This window comes from Pristiophorus japonicus, chromosome 2, assembly GCF_044704955.1.
Source record: "Pristiophorus japonicus isolate sPriJap1 chromosome 2, sPriJap1.hap1, whole genome shotgun sequence".
NCBI lineage: Eukaryota > Metazoa > Chordata > Chondrichthyes > Pristiophoridae > Pristiophorus > Pristiophorus japonicus.
Window position 1 is genome coordinate 258,391,480 of NC_091978.1, and position 17,758 is coordinate 258,409,237.

General features: G+C 46.9%; 1 protein-coding gene and 1 long non-coding RNA gene across 3 annotated transcripts in view; one reads left to right on the top strand and one right to left on the bottom strand.

Annotated features, from left to right (window-relative positions):
- The window catches only part of enpep (glutamyl aminopeptidase), a 124,053-nt gene that overhangs the window by 76,617 nt on the left and 29,678 nt on the right, over nucleotides 1-17,758 (bottom strand). The gene's annotated exons all lie outside the window — the stretch shown is intronic.
- LOC139233717 (uncharacterized) overlaps nucleotides 8,373-17,758 on the top strand; it is a 28,197-nt gene continuing 18,811 nt past the window's right edge. The window contains exon 1 of the long non-coding RNA XR_011588201.1: nucleotides 8,373-8,541. This is a non-coding gene — a long non-coding RNA (uncharacterized lncRNA). The remainder of the gene's footprint in view (nucleotides 8,542-17,758) is intronic.

Below are 17,758 nucleotides of genomic sequence, written 5' to 3' on the forward strand. Positions count from 1 at the left end.
CGGCAAGGACAAGCTGGTGGAGGACTTTTGTCTTACAGATGTTTAGCGTAAGGCCCCTGCTTTCGTACGCCTCAGTAAATACGTCGACTATGTCCTGGAGTTCAGCCTCTGTATGTGCACAGATGCAAGCGTCGTCTGCGTACTGTAGCTCGACGACAGAGGTTGGGGTAGTCTTGGACCTGGCCTGGAGACAACGAAGGTTGAACAGGTTCCCACTGGTTCTGTAGGGACTAGGGCATCAAAGGTGGTGGTGAGGGTGTGGTGAAACAGATCGGTAGCTGCAGACATGTCGTGGTGAATGGAGGGCAAAGGCTGAACAGTTGGGATTTTGTAAGTGCAGTTGTAAGAGAGTTTTTCCCGGGGCGGACACAGAAGGAAGTAGGGTTGGGGGTGGTGAGCGATCGGAGGAAGTGGTCAAAGATGGCCTTATCTGTGATTGAGGCCACGCGAGATGGCAAGGTCGAGGGGCTGGCTGTGAATATAGTAGCATGATGAATTGAGATGGAGGTTGACATCACCAAGGATGAGAAGTCGCTCGATGCAGAGGCCGAGGGAGGAAAGCTTTGAATATATCTTGGTAATAACATTTTATGGTACTTGGGCAGGTGGTAGAGAACAAAAATTTTAATTGAGAGGTGAGGGGATGGAATAAGGTGAAATGCTCAAAGGAGGAGAAAGTGCCGGAGGAGCTGGGGGACAGACCAAGGTGTGATTTTCTGACGAGAGTCTGAGTGGGGCAAATGGTGGAAGGTATAGCCAGGAGAGGATACTTCATTTAAGAGTAAGGTGTCATCGGCCCTCAACCAAATTTCTGTCAGGGCCATGATGTTGATGCAATCGCAATTAACAGTGTCCTTTCTTTGTCTGATCAATTATTGCCAATCTTCACATTGTGAGCTTTTGATTGGTTAAACCAATGAGATTGTGGGGCTCAAGAGGAAGATAAAAGTTAAAGGCTTCACTTTTTTGTGTAAATAAGGCATGGCAAGCACAATTTCAATAACTGGGTTCTACAAAAATTGCAGTGAGATAATTTGCAAATTAATTAATGCCCTTTATTGCCTCCTATTGCAATAAGATAATAAATATTAAAACGTATGTTTTGACAAAGGCTATTAAAATTGATTAAAAAAGGGAGTAAAGCTTGTTATTACATGGTGATAGCAGTAATCCATAAGTAAACAGTAGAGTATGATTTAAAAAGATGGTTATCTCGCCTGCAAGTTGCTGCTATAAAATACTGAATGACAAAGAGTTTTCATCTTTTATTATAAATGTTGCAGTTATGATGCACGCAAACTTGTCTGCAAGAGTTGCATGGCTCTTAACCCCATTTTACCTGTATATTTAGCACTGGTGAAGGGAGATATTTTCCACCTCAACAAACATAATCTTAATGATCTTTGTATAATCAGTGGTTTGTCGTCATTAGCAAGACCTTTTGGAAAAGGTAGTCCTGGACTACTAATAGAAAGAAACAAAGCAAGAAGGCAAGAGAGAAAAAAACATTTGCATTTATAGTGTGATTTTCATGATCTCAGGACATCCCAAAACATTTCACAGCCATTGAATTACTTAATGAAGTATAGTCACTGTTGTTAAGCAAATAAATGTCACAGGCAATTTCTGCTCACAGATCCCACAAACAGCACGAAGATAAATGACCAGATAATCTGCATTTTAGTGATTTGGTTGGGGGGATAAATGTTGGCCAGAAAACCAACATAATTCCCTGCTCTTCTTTGAATAGTGCCATGGAATCTTATGTCCATCTAAGGGAGCAGATATGGCCTCGGTTTAATGCCTCATCTGAAAGAGGATAACTGCAATAGTGCACTGATACAGCTTTAGGTACCAGGAGCCCACAAACCTCATGCCACTCAGTTTATTTTTTTACTATTTTGTAAACATTTGTCTCTCAGGAACAGTCACCCTGATAATTACAAATGTGTTGAAGCTCCTTTGTTTGAATCTATTAATGGTGAATCTGAATCATCATCAATACTCATTTAAAGACAGACCCTGAAATTACATCCTGGGATACTAAAGTACAAACACCAAATGTGTTCATTCTAAATCCCTCTCTATTATTTTGGAGGAGTCATTAACCCATCTAAAGTAAATAGGCTAATGTTTCCATTTAAATAGTGGCGAAAGAATTGTAGACAAATTTATTAAGCACTCATGCCCTAGTATGTCACAGTTTAAATTGCAGTGTCACAGTCTGTTCTGTCTGAGAGAGTGTAACAGGGGCAATTGAAAGGTCCCTCGGACAATACTTCATAAACTCAGTCGTACTAGTTAATCTCTTGTGCCACTGCTTACAGACAAAAAAAAATTGTGCCTTTCTCCCTCTCTAATTATCTCCCACTGATTATCTCTCCTTCCTTTCCATTTTTCATTCAGTCTTTGGAAAGATGAAATGAACATCTGGAGGGATGTATATTGCCCGTTTTACACGATCACCCGAAGTCAGCATTGCCAACTTTCAGTCTCCTTTCTCTCAAATACTTTTGCATACTGTGGGGGAAAAATTCAGGTAGTTTACACCTCCCGTTAGCACCACGTCTGTAGGCTGCTCACGGGGTGAAAATTAAAGGGGAGGTGCGGCAGTAAAAAATGTTAAAGTGGCCGACTTACTGGTTGCAGATTGTAGATCGAGGGGTCCGTGCCGCGATCTTACAGCCCGGCACTCCACTTGTGTGCTGGCTTGCTGCCATGGCACCCCGCTCCCTGGTGGGCCAGTGATGGCCCCCGTTTCTGTTCTGCAGAGTCGGCAGGGGAACTTTGCGTCGCTTTGTGCCCCGGTCCCACCCTAGAGAGGAAGTGGAGCGTGATATTTTGCGCTCCACTTCCTCTCAGGGGCGGCAAGCCCAACATAACTTGCATGGCAGGAATTCTGCGCTTGGCACAGGAACTCCCGTATCGCAGCTGTTAACACTCCCAAACTGGGCGGTACTGAATTTTCGGCCCTGTAAATTTGCAACTCTTTTCCTCTCTCTCCTTAGAATTCCTCTCTCCCTAGAAATATTTTCTTTCATCAACATCTACTCTCTTCAGTCTATCTTATACATTCAATGCCCCTCAAAGCCATTTATTTTTCCCTTGATTTTATGTCACTCCCTCTTTCTTTCTATATGGGGTAGAGTTTTTGCCTTGGGCGCAAATCTTGAAATTCTGCCCAAAATGCACTTGAATGTGCGCTGGTTCGATTACACTTCCAAGTTTCTGCTAAAATAGATTTGCATAATCACAAAATCTTTCATGAACCAGCGCAGTCGGACAGCATGATAGAACGTAATTGTATATTTTTTCTTTTCATTAAAAAATATTCTTCGATGTACTTCAGAGTGGTAATGTGCCGGAATTTTATTAATACACCTGAAAATGGATTTAATCATCAAAAATAAGGTTTGTGTTCGGTCACCGTCACAAACTCCATTCTCTAGCCACTGACTCCATCTCTCTCCTCAACTTCTGTCTGAGGCTGAACCAGACTGTTTGCAACCTTGGTGCCATATTTGACCTTGAAATGAGCTATCGAATGCATATTTGCAGCATAACCAAGACCGCCTATTTCCACCCCATAACATCACCCGTCTCCACCCTTGCCTCAGCTCATCTGCTGCTGAAGCCCTCATCCATGCCTTTGTTAACTCTAGACTTGACTATTCCAACGCACTCCTGGCTGGCCTCCCACATTCTACCCCACGTAAACTAGAGGTGATCCAAAACTCTGCTGCTCATATCCTAACTTGCGCCAAGTCCCACTCACCCATCATCATTATAGGCGGTTCCTCGAATGAGGATGACTTGCTTCCACACAAAAAAGGATGAGTTTGCAGATGTTTCAATGAAGGACCAGATATTCCAATCCTGAAATCCAGGGGTGGAAGATGCCAGTGCGTGGATTTTTTAACATGGTGACCGTTGCACATCAGCCACCACACGGGTTTGACAGAGCTAGCCCTTTATCCAGTGGCAAGAGTTAAGCAGGACGACTGGAGACCTGCTCTGCTGCATGGACTTAGTGCACACACATATCACAGTGTAGGCTGCCCCGTGCTGCCCCTGGGCCCTCGGCTCTTCTGGGCCCCCTGTGCTCGCTGACCTGCATTGGCTCCCGGTTAAACAACGCCTCGATTTCAAAATTCTCATCCTGGTTTTCAAATCCCTCCATGGCCTCGCCCCTCCCTATCTCTAATCTCCTCTAGCCCCACAATCCTCCCCGCCCCCCCTCCCCTCCCACAGAGTTGTCTGCGCTCCTCTAATTCTGCCCTCTTGAGCATCCCTGATTATAAATCGCTCAACCATTGGTGGCCATGTCTTCTGTTACCTAGGCCTTAAGCTCTGGAATTCCCTGCAGGCAGGTAAGTGGAGCTGAGTCCACGGCCAGATCAGCCATGATCTTGTTAAATGGCGGAGCAGGCTCGAGGGGCTAGATGGCCTACTCCTGTTCCTAATTCTTATGTTCTTATGTTCTTATTAAACTTCTCCGCCTCTTTACCTCCCTTTCCTTCAAGACACTCCTTAAAACTTACCTCTTTGACCAAGCTTTTAGTCACCTGCCCTAATTTCTCATAATACTACTGTGAAGCGCCTTGGGACGCTTCACTACGTTAAAGGCGCTATATAAATACAAGTTGTTGTTGTTGATTTGATAAGGGTGTCCAGTCCTCCACCTGTGAGTAACCAGATATGAAAATGACTTAAAAACTATACTGAACCATTTAATAATTTCATTAGTGTACACTAGTTGGGTTTAGTAAAATTAAATATAATTAAAATTAAATATATTTTGATATGAAATAAAATGTTTACATTTTGCCTACTAGGGTCTGTGCACCGAAGAAAATTAATGCAATTTGAAAAGCCTTCCTGAACTAGTGCAATCGGTGGAAACTCACAATTTGACTTGAAGGTGTGGCTTGCTTTATGGACAGGGCCTGATTGTGGTGAACTGAATCTTGAACCAGTTTAAAAGATTGCAGACAACACAAACTTTTAAAATTCCTTTTAAAATTCCTCGATGTTTTGCACTGGTACTTTCAATCCCGCCAGACTGCACAGATACAACTCGCAGAAACTCCACCAATTGTGCAAAGAGCTGTTGCTTCCACTTTAGTTGTGTTTATCTTGAGAATTCTTTTTTATTTCCAGATGTACACCATATAAAAACGTCACGCTCAGTAGTTGTTTGATTAAGGCAGACACACTGTTCACCTGCAGCACCATCTGCTGTTCGGTTCGGTTCGGTTCTATAAAACACTGCGGAGGCCCGTTCTATAAAACAGACTGTAGGGGCCCCAAATTGACGATAATAGCCAACAGGTCAATACTGTACTTGCTCCCCAGAGAGGCTTGTCAAATATCAAACGTAAGTACAATGTTACCAATAAAACATTTGAGTCTATTATTACCCCACATATGGTGATTCCATTAATGTAGTAAGCACTTTATGCAAACAGAAAAAAGGAACTGCGGTCAAAAGGATAGGGGAGTTTCTGTAACTGAAGACTGTTTCCTTCATTTCTTTACTGGCTTCATCATCAAGCCAGTAAAACCACAGCAAGAAGATTCTGACATCTACCTACTTTACCTTATTGAAAGTTAATCTGCTGGATATTGCTGTAGAAACAACAGTGCTCACCGTTATTTACGTGGAAATCGGGCAGCAACTTAGTGACTGCACATGCACAGTTAAATGCAGAAATCAGTAAGTTGCTGTCCGAGATGCCCTGCTCCTCCAAAAGCTTTCCAAAAATGGCATCTCGCTGTCCTACTCACCACTGAAATACATTGAACTGAGTGAAGTTGCTGTACTTGCCTCAGATACGGACTAAACGCGCCAGAAAGTTAGGGCTTGTCCATTCCAGTCTAAGTACCATTTTAACAGTCTTAATTACTACCAGCCAACTTTTCTGGCACTGAAAATTAACTTTTACAACTGTGTAGTCTCATTCCTTCAGATTTTAATTATTGGGAGATTTAAAAGAGAGCAAATCATTTTTTTCTGTTGTCTCTTATCTCTCTCAATTTAATCCATATTTCCCTCTTTTTATTTTGCTTGATGTATGTGATTTGACATTAAATTCCATATTCCAACTTACACTTCCTAGTTCAGACTCTGCACTGCTCAGTACTGATTCTTTACTCCGATTGGTTGAGATACACAGTTGCTTGCCCTGTTCATACTCTGTAGAGTGGGCTGCAATTTTTGGCTCTCAAGTTCCTGTGCAAAACCCCATAGAAAGTCTGTGGATATGTGCATGTATAACGAACACCTGGCTCCATTCATTCACCTCTGACCTCAAAATCCAGTTCCATCATTACCTATATAATCTCAGTTGATGGGGTGGGGTGCATGCAGTCACAACCATATTTGTACCTATCTCAGTCAGGTAGGAAGTTATATCATCTGTCCAGTCTGTACTATAAAGCACTCTCCAGTGACCTTTTAGGAACAGTTTCATGAATACTGCTTTAGCCAGTAAAAGAGCCAACCACAGCTCCAAGAATCCACTAAAAATAGTGTCACCTTCAGTACAGCCAGAAGATATTCAAACAGATTTTGTGTGGGAACCACTGCCATTGCAAGTTTTGGCTGGGAGACTCTCAATTTACGACCATTTTAAGAAACAATTTCACTTATGTAATCGGAGCTGGGAGATAAAGTCTCATCAAAAGTATCCCCTTCTGAATGATCATGCCTATGAACCAGTTCTATTCATTCAGCAGCTCACACTAAATTAATGTTCAAATTCTTCAATCTACAACAGCTTGTTGTCAACCAGTTTTTATGGTTAAGTAATGACACTCATGGAAATGATCTGAGCAAAGCTATCATGAGCTGTCACTGTTCTGCAATTTTTATTATCATCGATTAAAGATTTCTACTAGTTTTAATCAGACTATTAGATGTTAATTATTACAATTAAAATAGCTGGCATGATTCTCACCAATTTTCTTTTACACGGATATCTCGATTTCAATTGTTTTAAAAACATATTTCCGATAAACCACACCCAGTCACTCCCACTGTGTGAAATTTCAGATATCAAAGCTGAGCAATGTTCCCCAATTTGTTTTTTTTTTAATACCTTTGGCTAATAAATGCAGTCAACTCACTATCCAGTTTGCACATCTGATCAATTTGGTATAAAACATTTATTTCTGGTCAGTTTCTTCTGTTATTTTCATGTACATTGAAATGCAGATTCATTACCAAATGCACCATAGGACAGAACTGAACAAGTTGGCTATTTTTTATCTAACACTTACAGAAATCCAGATCCAAGCATAACATTTGTTGGCAAAGTGGTTGTGCCAGTATTAAGGTGTATAATAGAGCCTTCTGAGTCCCATTTCCATTCTGCCAAAACATGTTTCTGCTATTAAAGGAGTGGCATCACACCAACCAGTCTTGAATAGCTCTGTCATATCTAGTCATGGGAGGTTTGTTCAGTAAGATGTACAACACAGTAAATGTGGTCATTTTTCATTAAAACTTAAGCAAGAGTAAATATACACTGACACATTTTGTACCACAACAGAGGTTAGGTCTACTGCAGTGCAAAGACTCACAGTAGCCAACACGGAGTTTTCAAAGATGGCTGTTTCAGGAAGTAAGCTTGTAATTCCCAATTATCAACTGCTAACACATTTCCCCTTTTCTCTCAAAAAGACTCACGAGTCAGCTTATGTTCACAAAGGAACATTAGCCCCAAAGGTCAGATGATGCTAATATTAAGATTTACTCAATCAGATGAGAGTGCTGATTACTTTTAGATTACTGCTATCATTTCTTTCTATTTATATTGACTTCAAAATGTGTTCTATCAGATGTGCTAAATTTCCTACATTCTAAATTATAATTACAATATATTCTCGCTGATGTTAGGGTTTCAACCCATGGATCTGTTTTATCATTTTCTAATACATTTGTACCAACTGCCCACATCATTATGCATTTTCAAGTTTGAACCTTCCCATGTTATGAAATGCCATAAAGGTAAAACTGTGTGTTTCTTTCTAAAAAGCAGTGAGGACACTTTAATTGGCCTTCCCTGGTCCCAGCCAAGTATGGCAAAAGAATGGACAAAGCAATCCTACGGCTGATTGCGAAATGAAGTCAATCCTGTTAGAAATTTGCATTTGTGGACACTGCCTGAGGATATTCTGGAAATGTCTCCATAATTGAATAACTCGCCAGCATTCATCATTAGGACTAAATACTTGTACTGCACTTTTTTTGATAGACAGGTGTCTGTCCAGCCACTCGCCCCCCCTTGCCCGTACTGCACTTTTTAAGCCCCGCCCCATCAAGCTCTGCCTCCCCTCCCGGCCGAATCATTCCATCCACGTGGTGCCAGAAGCACGACCTGAGGCTTCGACTCTCTTCCACCCCCCCCGGACGCCGGCGTGCGCCTGATGGCAGCGAGTTGCTGCTCCTCCGTGAGCCTGTTTCTCCGGCCAACTGGGCCCCGAGCCTTCCGCTGAGCTGCGAGCCTCCGATCGGGCTCCGAGCCCCCACCATGAGCCGTGAGTTCCCCGCTGAGCCCCCGACCGAGCAGCTTGGAGCTAATGTTCTTGTTTTCGGCGCTCCTATTTCCCTGGTGATTTAGCGGCCCCGACCCGAGCTCCCTGCTGGGCCCGGAGCCGCGAGCTCCCCGCTGGACCACCGAGCCACCCGCTGGACCTGGTTGGAGGGCAAGAGAGAGCCTTTTTGGGAGGGGAGAGGGGAGAGAGAGGGGGGGGGGGGAGGGAAAGGGGAGAGAGAGGGGGGGGGGAGGGAAAGGAGAGAGAGAGGGGGGGGGGGGGAAGGAGAGAGAGGGGGGGGGGAAGGAAGAGATTAGTTGGGGGTGGAGGAGGAAAGAGAGAAACTGTTTGAGGGGAGGGGGAGGAAGGGGAAGAGAAAGAGAGAGAGACTGGTTGGGTGGGGGGTGAAGAGAGAGACTGGTTGGTTGGGTGGGGGGGCGGTGAAGAGAGAGACTGGTGGGGGGGGGGTGAAGAGAGAGAGACTGGTTGGTGAGGGAGGGTGAAGAGAGAGACTGGTTGGGTGGGGGGGGGTGAAGAGAGAGAGACTGGTTGGGTGGGGGGGGGTGAAGAGAGAGAGACTGGTTGGGTGGGGGGGGTGAAGAGAGAGAGACTGGTTGGGTGGGGGGGGGTGAAGAGAGAGACTGGTTGGGTGGGGGGGGGGTGAAGAGAGAGACTGGTTGGGTGGGGGGGGGTGAAGAGAGAGACTGGTTGGGTGGGGGGGGTGAAGAGAGAGACTGGTTGGGTGGGGGGGGTGAAGAGAGAGAGACTGGTTGGGTGGGGGGGGTGAAGAGAGAGACTGGTTGGGTGGGGGGGGTGAAGAGAGAGACTGGTTGGGTAGGGGGGGGTGAAGAGAGAGACTGGTTGGGTGGGGGGGGTGAAGAGAGAGACTGGTTGGGTGGGGGGGGTGAAGAGAGAGAGACTGGTTGGGTAGGGGGGGGTGAAGAGAGAGAGACTGGTTGGGTGGGGGGGGTGAAGAGAGAGACTGGTTGGGTGGGGGGGGTGAAGAGAGAGACTGGTTGGGTGGGGGGGGTGAAGAGAGAGACTGGTTGGGTGGGGGGGGTGAAGAGAGAGACTGGTTGGGTAGGGGGGGTGAAGAGAGAGAGACTGGTTGGGTGGGGGGGGTGAAGAGAGAGACTGGTTGGGTGGGGGGGGGGTGAAGAGAGAGACTGGTTGGGTGGGGGGGTGAAGAGAGAGACTGGTTGGGTGGGGGGGGTGAAGAGAGAGACTGGTTGGGTGGGGGGGGTGAAGAGAGAGACTGGTTGGGTGGGGGGGGTGAAGAGAGAGACTGGTTGGGTGGGGGGGGGTGAAGAGAGACTGGTTGGGTGGGGGGGGGGTGAAGAGAGACTGGTTGGGTGGGGGGGGTGAAGAGAGAGACTGGTTGGGTGGGGGGGGTGAAGAGAGAGACTGGTTGGGTGGGGGGGGGTGAAGAGAGAGACTGGTTGGGTGGGGGGAGGGTGAAGAGAGAGACTGGTTGGGTTGGGGAGGGTGGAGGAGGAGGAAAGAGAGAAACTGTTTGCCGGGGGGGGGGGGCGGGGCGGGAAGAGAAAGAGAGAGAGAGAGAGAGACTGGTTGGATGGGGGGGGGGGGGGGTGAAGAGAGAGACTGGGGGGGATGGATGAAGAGAGAGACTGGTTGGGTGGGGGGAGGGTGAAGAGAGAGACTGGTTGGGTTGGGGGGGGTGGTGGAGGAGGAAAGAGAGAAACTGTTTGCGGGGGGGGGCGGGAAGAGAGAGAGAGAGAGACTGGGGGGGGGTGGGTGAAGAGAGAGACTGGGGGGGTGGGTGAAGAGAGAGACTGGTTGGGTTGGGGGGGGGTGGAGGAGGAAAGAGAGAAACTGTTTGCGGGGGGGGGGGGCGGGAAGAGAGAGAGAGAGAGACTGGGGGGGTGGGTGAAGAGAGAGACTGGTTGGGTGGGGGGGGGGGGAGGGTGAAGAGAGGGTGGGGGGGGGGAGGGTGAAGAGAGAGACTGGGGGGGGGGGAGGGTGAAGAGAGAGACTGGGGGTTGGTGAAGAGAGAGACTGGTTGGGTTGGGAGGGGGGAGGAGGAAAGAGAGAAACTGTTTGGGAGGGGGAAGAGAGAGACTGGGGGGGTGGGTGAAGAGAGAGACTGGTTGGGTGGGGGGGTGGTGGGTGAAGAGAGAGACTGGTTGGGTGGGGAGGGTAAAGAGAGACTGGTTGGGGGGGGGGGGAGGGTGAAGAGAGAGACTGGTTGGGGGGGGGGGGGGAGGGTGAAGAGAGAGACTGGTTGGGGGGGGGGAGGGTAAAGAGAGAGACTGGTTGGGGGGGAGGGTGAAGAGAGAGACTGGTTGGGGTGGGGAGGGTGAAGAGAGAGACTGGTTGGGGGGGGGGGGGAGGGTGAAGAGAGACTGGTTGGGGGGGGAGGGTAAAGAGAGAGACTGGTTGGGGGGAGGGTGAAGAGAGAGACTGGTTGGGTGGGGAGGGTGAAGAGAGAGACTGGTTGGGCGGGGGGGGGGGGGGAGGGTGAAGAGAGAGACTGGTTGGGGGGGAAGGGTGGGTGAAGAGAAAGACTGGTTTGGTGAGCGAGGGTGGGAAAGAGAGAAAGAGACTAGTTGGGGGAGGGTGAAGAGGCTGATTGGAGAGAGAGAGAGAGAGAGAGAGAGAGGCTGGGGGGGGGGGGGGAAAGAAAGAGACATGGGGTTGGGGGGGGGGGGGGGCGGGGAAGAGACATTGGAGGAGAGAGAGGGAACTCATGAAAGACGGATCACGTTCTTCCAATCCCCGACAAAGGACATCGTTGGAGTGGATGATATCCAGAAGTCACGACTCTGTTACTATTCACTTCAAACTTTCTGGTAGTCTTAAGACTGAAGCAGTTATTAGCAGATCACACACTATTTATATCACCATACTATCATTTCCACAATTATTACATACATGCCTGCAAGATTTCACAAATTGATTCTAGGAGCAGAAAAGAGAATTTTGGTGAAACTCAGCGCAAAACTTGATGCAAAAAGAATAATGTTGATACAAAGGCAACTTTTGAAGATTGGGCTCTTAATGTGAAACAAGCAACAGCCCACTCACACAGTGAATTTGATTTGTTCTAATATTGATGCCATAACATTAATTGACAACGAAGTGTCGATTTTGAGTGCTTGCCCATGGCACCTGGGTGTGTGCTTGCTTGCCCTTAGTCCTTGGCATGTTGTTAGTATGGATCGAAAAATCACAGATGATCTGCCTGTGATCTTCTGCCCATGAGTTTCTATCCATGTTGACAATGGGACAGGTATCGCATTATCGGCGAAAACGCAATAAAAAAAAAACTACCAGTGTCTGCAATATAATTCAAATCTGGATCTACCTGACCACATACCATATTCTTCTAAAATAGATTTTGTGCCAACTGCATATATTAAATACCAGTTTCTCTAATTTTATTGTTACAGCCATAGCAAAGACCTTGGAGGTTGATTAAAAAAATTCAAGTCTTCTATAGGCACATAAATAGGAAATGGTTTGTAAGAGGAGAAGTGGGGCCAATTAAGGACCAAAAAGGAGACCGATGCATGACGGGAAAGGTACTAAATGAGTACTTTGCTTCTGTCTTTACCAAAGAAGAGGATGCTGCCAAAGTCTTAGTGAAAGAGGAGGTAATGGAGACACTGGATTGAGATAAAAATTGATAGAGGTATGAGAAAGACTGGCTGTACTTAAAGTAGGTAAGTCAAGCAGGACCAGATGGGATGCACCCAAGGATGCAGAGGGAAGTTAATCTGGAAATCACTGGCCATAATCTTCCAATCCTGCTTAGATACAAGAGAGGTACCATAGGACTAGAGAACTGCAAATGTTACACCCTTGTGCAAAAAAGGGTGCAAAGATAAACCCAGCAATACAGACCAGTCAGTTTAACCTCGGTAATTCTTTTATGAAAGTCAGCATGGTTTTATGAAAGGGAAATCATCTTGACAAATTTGCTGGAGTTCTTTGAGGATGTAATGAGCAGGGTGGATAAGGAGGAACCAGTGGATAGTGTGTTTGGATTTCGAGAAGGCATTTGATAAGGTACCGTATAAAAGGTTACTGTATAAGATAAAAGTTCACAGGATTGGGGGGTAATATATTAGCAGGGATAGAGGATTGGCTAACTAACAGGAAACAGAGAGTTGGGATAAATGGGTCAATTTCCGGTTGATAAACAATAGCTAGTGGGGTGCCGCAGGGATCGGTGCTGGGGCATCAACTAGTTACAATCTATATTAATGACTTGGATGAAGGGACCGAGTGTAATGTAGCCAAGTTTGCTGATGATACAAAGATGGGTGGGAAAGTAAATTGTGAGGACACAAAAAATCTGCAAAGGGATATAGACAGGCTAAGTGAGTGGGCAAAATTTTGGCAGATGGAGTATAATGTGGGAAAGTGTGAGGTTATCCACTTTGGCAGGGGGGGGGGGGGGGGGGGGAAAAAAAAAAAAAAATCGAAAAGCAAATTATAACTTAAATGGAGAAAAACTGCAAAGTGCTACAGTACAGAGGGACCTGGGGGTCCTTGTGCATGAAACACAAAAAGTTAGTATGCAGGTACAGCAAGTAATCAGGAAGGCAAATGGAATGTTGGCCTTCATTGCAAGGGGAATAGAGTATATAAGCAGAGAAGTCCTGCTACAACTGTACAGGGTATTGGTGAGGCCACACCTGGAGTACTGTGTACAGTTTTGGTCTCCCTATTTAAGAAAGGATATACTTGCATTGGAGGCTGTTCAGAGAAGGTTCACTAGGTTGATTCCGGAGATGAGGGGGTTGCCTTATGAAGCTAGGTTGAGTAAGTTGGGCCTATACTCACTGGAGTTCAGAAGAATGAGAGGTGATCTTATCAAAACATATAAGATAATGAGGAGGCTCGACAAGGCGGATGCAGAGAGGATATTTCCACTCATGGGGAAAAACTAAAACTTGGGGGCATAGTATCAGGATAAGGGGGCCCCCCATTTAAAACTGAGATGAGGAGGAATTTCTTCTCAGATGGTTGTAAATCTGTGGAATTCTCTGCCCCAGAGACCTGCGGAGATAGACAGATTTTTGAGCGATAAGGGAAAAAAGGCTTATGAGGAGCGGGCAGGGAAGTGGAGCCGAGTCCATGATCAGATCAGCCATGATCTTATTAAATGGCGGACCGGGCTTGAGGGGCCAAATGCTCCTGCTCCTATTTCTTATGTTCTTAAGCTTTTAGAAATGATAATCAGGGACAAAGTTAGCAGTCACTTGGACAAGTATGGATTATTAAGGAAAGCCAGCATGGAATTGTTGAAGGCAAATCGTACTTAACTAACTTGATTGAGTTTTTTGATGAGGTAACAGAGAGGATTGATGAGGGCAATGCAGTTGCCATGGTGCCTACGGATTTCCAAAAGGCATTTGATAAAGTGCTACATAATAGGTGTGTATGGAGAAAGAGTCAGACTGAACACTGTGAGCTAAGTGTGACCTTAGTCTTTTATTGCAGGTCTCCAGAGTGCCTCTCCAACCTGTGATGCCTCCTTAAATACCTGTGCTCCCAAGGGATTATGGGATCCCTTGGGACTCCAGGGGATGAGCCTGGCTGTGCAGAGTAAATACAAGTCCACATAGACAACAACACTGCTCCCCCCCCACCCCCGCCCCCAAAGTCGATAGTGTAATTATTTACAATGCGAGTCGATCTAGGGCCCTTCTTGCCCTGGTTGATTGTCTCGGTGTGAAAGCTGGTGTTGTTGAATCATTTGTTGGGCCCTCGCCGGACTGCTGTGCAGCTGGCCTTGCTGGGCTGCCTGGTGTGTTGGACCCTGCAAGGCTGCTGTGGATGATAGGTTCGGCTTCGTGGTCAACCGTGGTGCCGGTTGCCACTGGTGTGTATGTTGGGGGATCAAAAAAGGTAGGGTCCAAGGTGGGTTGCTCAGGATAGTCTGTGAATCTGAGTTTGATTTGGTCCAAGTGTTTCCAGTAAATGAGTCCATTTGAAAGTTTGACCCGAAACACACTGCTCCCCTCTTTGGCCACGACAGTGCCGGGAAGCCTTGGGACCTTGTCCATAATTTAATACAAATACAGGATCATTAATTTCAATCTCGCGGTACACATTTGTGCTATCATGGTATGCACTTTGTTGAAGCCACCTGCTCTCTACCTGTTCATGTAGATCAGGGTGAACTAACGAGAGCCTTGTTTTAAGTGCTCTTGTCCTAAGTAGTTCAGCAGGTGGGATCCCAATGAGTGAGTGGGGTCTCGTGCGGTAGCCAAGCAGGACTCGGGATAGGTGAGTCTGCAGTGATCCTTCAGTTACCCTCTTCAAGCCTTGCTTAATGGTTTGCATTGCTCTCTCTGCATGACCATTGGACGCTGGTTTAAATGGGGCAGATGCGACATGTTTCATCCCGTTACGGGTCATGAATTCTTCGAACTCAGCACTGGTAAAACATGGCCTGTTGTCACTCACCAGGACATCGGGTAAGCCATGTGTGGCAAACATGGTCCGCAGGCTTTCAGTAGTGTCAGTGGACGTGCTATCCGACATTATCTCACAACCACAAAAACATTTTACCCAAGAACGGGCCTGCATAGTCGATGTGTACCCGAGACCACGGTTTGGAGGGCCAAGACCATAAACTCAGCGGTGCCTCCCTGGGTGCAAGGCTTAACTGCGAGCATTTACTACATCTGTGAACGCAGGATTCTTAAGTCCGCATTGAAACCGGGCCACAACACATGCGATCTGGCTATCGCTTTCATCATCACGATGCCTGGGTGGGTATTGTGGAGGTCATCGATGAAGGTGTCTCTGCCCTTCTTGGGGACCACTATTCGATTGCCCCACAGAAGGCAGTCTGCCTGTATAAACATTTCATCTTTGCGCCGCTGGAATGGCTTCATCTCTTCCTGCATTTTCACTGGGACACTGGACCAGCTCCTGTGAAGCACACAGCTTTTGACTCGAGGTAATAAGGGGTCCTGGCTTGTCCAGGTTTTCATCTGCCAGGCAGTGACGGGTGATTGTTCTCAAATGCTTCCATAACCATGGCTACATCTGCGGGACATGCCATTTCCACCCCCGTGGTGGGCAATGGCAGCCTACTGAGAGCATCGGCGCAGTCTTCTATGCCTGGCCTGTGGTGGATGGCGTAGTTGTATGCGGACAATGTGAGCGCCCATCTCTGGATGCGGGCCAATGCGTTGGTATTTATCCCTTTACTCTTGGAAAACAGGGATATAAGTGGCTTATGGTCAGTTTCCAGTTCGAATTTTAGCCCAAACAGGTATTGATACATTTTCTTTACACCATAGACACACGCTAATGCTTCTTTTTCAATCATGCTGTAGGCTCTATCAGCCTTAGATATACTGGATGCATAAGCAACCGGTTGCAGTTTCCCGAAATCATTAGCTTGTTGCAATACACACCCGACGCATCACATGCTAGAACCAAACGCTTACATGGATCATGCAACATAAGCAATTTGTTTGAGCAGAACAATTTTCTCGCTTTTACAAAGGCATTTTCTTGGCTTTTGCCCCAAACCCATTCGTCCCCTTTTCGTAGTAAGATATGCAGTGGTTCCAGCAGTGTGCTGAGACCTGGTAAGAAGTTACCAAAGTAGTTCAAGAGTCCCAGAAACGACCGCAGCTCCGTCACGTTCTGTGGCCTCGGTGCGTCCTCAATTGCCTCCGTCTTCGCATTGGTGGCCCTGATGCCGTCTGCTGCAATCCTCCTTCCCAAGAACTCCACTTCAGGCGCCAGGAAGACGCACGTCGAGCGTCTTAACCTGAACCCCACGCGGTTGAGTCGATTAAGAACCTCCTCCAGGTTCTCGACTGTGTTCCGACCTGTGACCAAGATGTCGTCCTGGAAGACCACGATGTACAGGATCGACTTCAGTAAACTTTCCATGTTTCTTTGGAATATCGCCGCCGCTGATCTGATTCCAAACACGCATCTGTTATAAGCAAAAAGACCCTTGTGCATGTTGATGCAGGTGAGAGCCTTCGATGATTCCTCCAGTTCCTGCGTCATGTAGGCTGAAGTCAGATCCAGCTTAGTGAACGTCTTTCCTCCTGCCAGCGTTGCAAAGAGGTCGTCGGCCTTTAGTAGTGGGTATTGGTCCTGTAGGGAGAAACGATTGATAGTTACTTTGTAATTGCCACATATTCTGACGATGCCATCTCCCTTGAGCACTGGGACAATGGAACTGGCCCACTCGCTGAACTCGATCGGTGAAATGACACCCTCTCTTTGCAGCCGGTCTAGCTCGATCTCTACCCTCTCTCTCGTCATGTACGGTACTGCTCTCGCCTTGTGATGGATGGGTCACGCCCCCAGAATTCGGTGGGTCTGCACTTTTGCTCCTTGGAATTTCCCGATGTCTGGTTCGAACAGCGAAGGAAATTTGTTTTAAGACCTGGGCATACGAAGTGTCGTCAGTGGGCGATAGCGCTCGGACGTCTTCCCAGTTCCAGCATATCTTTTCCAGCCAGCTCCTGCTGAGCAACATGGGACCATTGCCCGGTACCATCCAGAGTGGTAGCTTGTGCACCGTTCCATCATAGGAGACCTTTACGGTGGCACTGCCAATTACAGGAATCAGTTCTTTCGTGTAAGTTCTTAGTTTCGTGCGAACTGGAGTTAAGACTAGCCTTGGGCCCTTGTTGCACCACAACCTTTCGAAAGTCTTTTTGCCCATGGTGGACTGGCTCGCACCTGTGTCCAGCTCCATTGACACCGGGAGTCCATTTAGTTCAACATTCAGCATTATCGGGGGACAATTCATGGTGAACGTGTGCACCCCATGTACCTCGGCCTCTATCTGAGGCTCTGGTTCGTCGTGATCCTCCGTGGATCTGTCCTCCTCTGCAACATGGTGGTTTGCAGGTTTAACAGTCTTAGCAGCTCGCTTGCACACTCGTTGGAGGTGTCCCATTGTTCCACAGCCCTTGCAAACGTACTCTTTGAATTGGCATGAATGGAAACGATGATCACCCCCACAGCGCCAACAAGGTGTTAAGGCCTTGCATTCATCACTCTTGATGGTGGACTCTGATACATCTGCGGATGTGCAGCTGTAGGTATGTGTGACCTGCCCTATATGTTACGATTTGAAAACAATATCACTTTGTTCACAGTACTTGTAGCAGCACATGTGTGCTGAGAGATTTGCTTTGTATTGTCACTGGTGGCAATGAACGCCTGAGCTATCGCTATGGCCTTGCTCAAGGTTGGGGTCTCT